Genomic DNA, 7,731 nt, shown 5'->3' with positions numbered 1-7,731 from the left:
GTTATTTAACTAGTTTGATAGACATGACAGGCTTTATCACCTATAACTAACAGAAGCTGCCTTTTGATTACTGTACAATAAAGAAGGAGCCAAAGTAGCCTGTTGTCTTAACAATATTGATTCTGCATATGGAATAAAATGTTTCCAGGGAGCGTGAATATTCTTTTCTCCCCTGTAGTATTTCTTAATGCTGTACACTTATGATTTAAGAATGCCCATTCCTTGTTTTACTCTCATGTGAACAGTTATTAGAGGTCAAGTGATGAAAAGTTGTATGACATTTATCATAAAGTCAATGTGTTGTATATAGAAGGACTATATGTGTATAAAAGGAGAGGAATTCACTATTTCTTATATTATGGGAGTAGTTCATACATATATAAAATGGCCAGTTGTTTTCATGCAATTGTTTCCACACACAAGATTAGAGCCTCCAGCAATAGGTAAGCGGAAGGTGTTGCTGGTTGCAGATCAATACCCTGCAGTGGTCACTTTTGCTTTTGGGAGAGTTGTTTCCCAGGGCTGTGAGACCCACATGCAGCAGTAGACACAAGGGTCTACTTGGTGGCAGGGAAGATGGGGAATGATATTGCCCTTCTTGCCTCTTCCATCAGCAGAACTGCACTGACAGAAGAGGCAGAAGGGAATGATTTCTGCCTCTTCCTAACAAAATCCCACTGACCCGCATGGCCATTTTTTTTACATGGTCCTTGCAACCCAAAGAAACAATTTCCCAAGGCATAGAAGAAAATTCTGGGTGAGGGGAAGGAGGGAAGATCTGAAGTCGTAGCGCAAGTAGATTTCTGTATACATCCAACAGGATAATACAGCATAATCTAATTGATTCATAATATATTATGCAGAGTAACATCATGGACCATTTCCAGGATTGTGGTGACAATCTCTCCATTCACAAAGATTATTAGTCAGTATGGGCTGAATCTACATACTGCTTGATTCAGATTATGAAACTTCTTTATATATTGTATAGCAATGTCATCGAAGCCAAGTGGCTTTCTCTCGCTTTCAACACACTCCAATGCACATTATGTTTGATTTCTAGATAACTCAACTCTCTTCCAGCCTGCCATTGAGGATATTATGAAGAATATTTGTTTGCTTCCAATTTTCATCATTGCTGTAGTGTCCCTTTGACCTTGACCTTGTTCCTATTCGTTGCTTATCCACATGGATCACATGGGGAATAAGGGAACTGAAACGAATGCTAACCTCTAATACGGCTGGAAATTTCCCTTCTCCCTGATATAGGTTATGATTCCAGTTTCAAAATCATGTTATACATCAGATGCTTCTCCCCCTCCTCTTTTCTTTTAAATGTTTTATTGCAATGGATGTTGCTTTTTCCCAAGGAGAAAATATGGCAGTAATAAACAAGACCTAGCTCTCATCTCGTGAAATCTCTTTCACAGAGAGGCTCAGCTGTTCATTACTGAGTATAGTGCTTTGTGACTATGTTTCTAACTTAAGTAAACAGAAGGCATCTCACGGTTTCCCTTTCTCCCTTTCCCCACACTCTTTGTATTTATCTATTACATTAAAAAGAAATATTTAGAGCTGCTGTTAGAGGCAGAAGCATCCAAGCTACCAAAATTTAAAATCCATTATTTTTATAGGTTAGTAGATAACTAAAACATCAGATCATAGCCTTCAGTCTTTTTTAAAAAAAACATTTAAAATTGAGAAGATGGCAACTTAAATTAATGTAAAATCATAAGGCAACAAGAATTGATGATAAAAGCTGCAGTATTTAAAATTCATCCTGGGATTTGTACTTTTTAATCTGTACTCCTCCCTCCATGATATATATGAGTGTTCGGAAAACTAGATCCTTGTAATTGTTATTGCATTGCTTCCAGCCATTTGTGTAACTGTATATTTGGCTTGTATATTACTGATTGGTAAAAAATGGTGGTTGGCTCAAGAGAACATAATGTCTGTGCCATGGATCAATGACAATTGGAGTTTCATGGATGCATGCCTAAGAAACCAAATGAAAAACAAAGGAACTAAGTGCAGTTCCATTTGTGGGAAATCTTGTACAGAACTTAGTGTGAGACCATTTTTACATAAGTCCGTACTGCCACATCAATGTTCTTAAATCATCAATGTTTGTAAAACTTTCTTTTTTGGCTGTTCCAAGGATTGTGCCGAATTTACTGCCCTATTACTCCATTTTCAAGACCCACTTTTCGTGCAATTCCCCCCTATTGGGTATTAACCCATAGTTTTCAAGTGGGGAACTCTCAACATTGAATTTTGTTTCCTGCCACCCTTTTGTGATGTCAGTGTCATATGTGCACTTTGTCCCCCAAGTCCCCTGAACAACAGACTGATTTTTAAAAGTGTAGTTTCGCTTGTGTTATGAAGATGATTGTTAAAAACATAATAATCTTACTGTTTTATAACTCAGGGACAAAATGAGCAGCGATTTTGTCAATGCAGTTTTCTCCATGCAAGTATTTCCTTGTCCATGTCCAATAATTTCCTTTCCTTTCCTTTTTTGATGTGAAAATATCTTATGCTGCACCAGGTGAGATAAATGCAACAGAAGTCTGTAATAGAAATACATGCCCCTGTGTCCCCCATGGCACCCTATTGGTTGTGTGGTTCCTAGGAGAACTTTTAACAGGCAGAAGTAAAGGGGTGTGTGTGGAGAGAGAGAGGCGAGGAGTTGCCTCAGCTCATCCCACCTACATCCTGCCTCCTTGCCCACCCTCCTCAGCCAATGCCTCCTGAGCAGGAGGACAAGTGGCCATCCACACACAATCATGGTGATGGCAACCCACAAGCAATCCAACCTCAGGATCAGCAGGCCCTTCCAATGCTCCCTGTGGGTTGCCACTGCCATGGTTTTAGGTGGGCTCTACCATGATGTGTGGTGTTGGCAGCAGGAGAGATGGTGAGAGGACCTGCAGAGGCTCACTGTTGCAGCAGGTGGGCAGAGGCAGAGATGATTTCTGGCTTGAGGAAAAGGTGGTGGTAAGGAGAGGTGGAGGTGCCCCAGAATTGTTAATGGTTTTCCTCCTTCTCCTCAGGAGGTAGTGGCTGGGGCACTGGTTCAGGAGGGTGGGCAAGGAGGCAGAACATGACGTCTTGCATACTTAGTCATGCTGGACTCGTGAAGGTTCTGCTCACCTCCTCTGCATAGAATTGGGCTGTGGGTCTGGCTTCAGTTCACTAAAGTTACTTCAAATGTGCAGATTTGGATTTAATTGGATTACGGTATACTATTTAGTGAAGACTTGGGAATGGGTATCATTGCACTCACTTGGAATGACTTCCCTGTCAATGCTCATACCATCAATTTCAGTGGGGCAAAACTTGATTTCTATCTTGATTTCTAAAAACGAAATTAAAGTTATAATTCGTGTAGCTGGGAGTAATGTGTGCTGAAAACAATAAAGATTTAGTATGGGAATTCTGTTAAATATACGTAGAATATGGTTGTTAAATCACAGTCTGCAGATGAGCTGTAATTTCAGGTCACACCAGGAGGTTGGCATCCCATTGCCCAGGTCTGTTTTCTTCAGGAATGGTTGCAGCTGGCAAAGCGGCCCAAACTGGTAAAAGGCATATTACAGGTTTTGAGGTGATAGGGAGTGGGGGGGGGGAGCTTTAGAAGCTAGACATTATGTTGGGAAACTCCTGGAGATTTCAGATTTATTTTATTTATTTCTGGAATTTCTATACTGCCCCCGCCATAAGGCTCAAGGCAGGTTACATGAAATGTTGAAGGCATACATCATTATCACAACACAACACCTCAACAGCAATAACAGTAGTGGTTCCAAATTTAACAGAATATTACACAGATTCAATTGAACAACTTTAACAAGAACCCCTAGGAAGGTCAGTTTGGTTCAGGTCATGGAGGGGCATGTCTTGGGGGCAGGGGACCAGTGGTCATAGTTGGGTAGGTCAGTCTCAACCAAATCCCTTTTGCAGGCCCTGTGGAATTGTGGGAGTTCAGAGAGGGCCCTGATCTCTTCCGGGAGCTTGTTCTACCAGGTGGGGGCCAGGACAGAGAAGGCTCTGGTCCTTGTTTGGGGCCAGGGATCACCAGCCAGTAGGCAGTGGCAGTGTAAGGTTCTTTTGGGTCTATAGGCAGAGAGATGGTCTCTCAGGTACACTGGGCCCAGACTGAGTATGGCCTTGAAGGTGACTACCAAAACCTTAAGCCTGATCTGGAATTTGACTAGGATTCAGCTGAGTTGTTGAAGTACTGGCCGGATGTAGGATCTCCATGCTGTATTTGTGGGTTTCCTGACCATGGCATTCTGAACCAGATGCAGGTTCTGGATCAAGGGTAGGCCTGCAAGTTGCAGAAGTCTAGTCTAGAGGTGACCGTCACATGGATCACTGTGACTAGATGTTCTGGGCCAAGTAGGGTGCCAGTAGTTTGGCTTGGCATAGATAGTAGAAGGCTTGCCTTGCTACTCTCATGACCTGTGCCTCCATGGAGAGGGAGGCATCAAGGTTCACACCTAGGTTCCTGGCAGAGTGAGCTACAGATAGTTGCACTCCATCCAGGCTGGGTAGGTGTACTTTCTCACTTGGTCCCTTCCTACCCAGCCACAGGACCTCCGTCTTTGAAGGGTTGAGCATCCAATGACTCTGCTTGAGCCATCTCTCATCACTGCTTCCAAGCATCAGGCTAAGGATTCTGGGGAAAATCAGGGCAGTCATCCATCAGGAGGAAGAGCTGGGTGTCATCTGCATAATGGATGGAGCCTGTGAAGGCAGGGACCTTGATGGGATACAATGCCAAACAGTTAACACCCTAAAACATCATTTCCCCCCAGAGAAACTGATCCCTGTAGTCTGCAGATGACCTGTAATTTCACGGGATCCTCAGATCCCATCTGGAGGCTGGTATCCCTAGCTGAGAACTACTGTACCTGGATCCAGTGCAAGGACTATGCACAGCTTGCACAAGGATTCCTTTCTCCACGGGTTTCCTCTTACCTTCACAGCCATTTTTCACTCTGGGAAAATATATTCTCAGGTCTTGCTTAGAATTGCTAACCTTCTGGTGTTGCCTAGAGATCTCCCAAAGTTACAGATGATCTCCAGACCACCTTCTGCTCCTTTGGGGACACCCTCCTCCTTTCCCTTGGAAAGCTGCACTGAACCTCCAATGGAGAAGGAGAAGGATTACCACCCCCCCTGCAAACACAAGCTCTGAGCTAGGCAAGGTACCCTCCAGCTTGCTGCTCAATGCAAAAGGGAGGGGACTAATATGGGGGCATTGGAAGCTGGGGAGGGAAGCAATTGGTCCAGCTGTGACCTGACAGCTCGTTCCATCCTCAGTGGAGATGGGCTGGGTTTCCTTTGCAGGGTTGTGCTGAGGCAAGGGGCTCTGGGCTCGAGGAAAACAAAGGGCAGGGGTGGGGTCAAGGGCAACTCTGACTTGCTTAATTTCCTCTGTGGCTGTGGCAAGGCCCCTCAAAAGTGCAGCACGAATGGCAGAGGGGCTTTCATGAGTTACTACTTACTTCTTCAGTTCTGTTAAGAGCAAGCGCCTAGGGCTGATTCTGCACTTACATTTTTTTCCTGCTGTCAATCCTGCTGATTTCAGATTGGTTTGAACCGGGGTCTCCCCCCCCCCCCATTGAAACAGAAAGCCTCCTGCACTTGATTGGGGAAGCTCAGAGGGGGGAGGGGAGTGCTGGTCATGAAGCTGAACTACCTTTCCTGAATGGGGGGGGGGGGCAGGTGAAGTTTCTCATCTTTTGACTCCCAAACCAGCACCAGCCTCTCAGAGTGTGAGCTTCTGGAGCACAGTCACTTTAAAACAGAGAGGGAAGCCTTGCAACTAGTGGCAGTCCGGATCTGGTTCAAGGTTTTGTTTTTAAACTTTAGGGCCTTGCATGGTCTGGGATCCATATAACTAAGGGACCGCCTATCGTCCTGTGCTCCCCTCAGAGCCTTAAGCTCTGCAGGTGATAACTTATTGGTTGTTCCCAGCCCCAGGGAAGCACACCTGGCCTCAACCAGGGCCAGAGTCTTTTCGGTCCTGGACTCAACCTGGTGGAATGTGCTCCGGGGTGAACTGAGGACCCTGCAAGAGCTTTTGGTATTTCACATGGCCTGGAAAATGGAGTTCTTCTGCCAGGTCTATGGTTGAGGCCAGGAGTAGCAAGGAAGATCTGCGGGGACCCCTGCAGCAGTCAGTGTCACCTTGACCCTCTTATATTCCCCCTTGAGGTAGGGATGGGGGGGGGGTTGAGGAGGTAATTTTGCCATGTTGTTGCTGCTTTCATTGTCTGCTTTAACTGTTTTTTATTGGGGTTTTGAATGGATGTCTGTAACACGTCACAAGCCAGTTTCAGGAGTGGCGGGCAGTAAATTGAATAACAATAACACCAGAAAGTCTTTGAACTGATGCCCTGGACAATCAGGGAAGACTGCTTTGCTATGAGGCACGGAGCAGTAAGTTAATTCACAAAAAGTAGAAATCTACACTTATAGTGGTTGCAGCTTATCCAAATATCGAGGCTTATATCTACTCCTGGATATCACAGGAAAGGTAGGGTCACTGCGGATCAATCATGTATGTTGCAGAGGGAAAATTTGAAGCACACAAAATCAAAATGGAAATTGAATTCAGTGTAGATGGGAGGGATTTATTTGGGATATAAAGCCCCCTGAAGACTACACGTAGGAGCACCTTTCAGACTAACAGAATTTGTGAACTGATAGGAGCCTTGATGTATTCACATAGATTTTACACAAGAATAATATTCTCACAATATTTTTTGTTGGTAGGTTTTGTCACTTTGTGCTTGTTCTGTTTCTTCATTTTCTCCTTCCCCTTTCTATTCCCCGTAGTTCTCAGTGTCTCTTTGAGGACAATTCAGTCTTTTAAACATCTGAAAATAATGGAATTATATAATTTATATCTGATGGTCATGGAAACTCTACATGTGCAGTGTTTCCATTTAGTGTGTCTTGTAATTATTGAAGAATACTGTTTTGAATTGGTGTATCCAATTTGACAATCATTAATGGAATACTATTTTCATTAGGATTTTGTGGGAATCTTCACCAGCCATTTTCTTAGCTGGCAACTAACAAGGAGCTGGGACTTTTAAAGTGGCAGCAATCATGCTGTTTACCATGATACAGCTAGTTTATTTTACAATGTTATGATGTTATAAAGTTACTGCATATGTGCAAAAAAAATGTTTCATGACTAAGGAAGTACATGATGACATATTTAGTGTACTTCATAATTATTGTCTAACACTGTTATGAATTGCTGTATCCAGTTATATGATTACTAGCCATTATGGAAAACCATAATGTTTTCCATGATACATCCAGCCTTTCCCCCCCACAATGTTATGATGTTATAACATTACTACACATGCAAAAAAGGAAGTTCTGTTGCTGAATAACACTGTTATGAATTGGTGTCTCCAGTTTCACAATCATTGACCCCACAATACACCCAGCCTTTTTTTTTTTTACAATGTTATGGATTTATATTACTACATATTCACAAAACAATGTTATGTTGTTATAATGTCATTACGTATGCACAAAAAAGGAGGTTTCATCACTGACAAAGCACATGATGAAACAGCCACATAACCCCCTTTCAAAGGAAGTGTGGAACACCTGGGGAGGTTTGGATCCAAATTTAAATGCCCCTTAGCAGAAAGGGTGCCACAAAATTGGTACATCACCTGAAAATTCAACTTGCTT

This window comes from Paroedura picta, chromosome 7 (genome assembly GCF_049243985.1).
Source record: "Paroedura picta isolate Pp20150507F chromosome 7, Ppicta_v3.0, whole genome shotgun sequence".
NCBI classification, from domain to species: Eukaryota; Metazoa; Chordata; class Lepidosauria; order Squamata; family Gekkonidae; genus Paroedura; species Paroedura picta.
The sequence above is the reverse complement of the archived record's forward strand: the minus strand, read 5'-3'. Positions refer to the sequence as shown.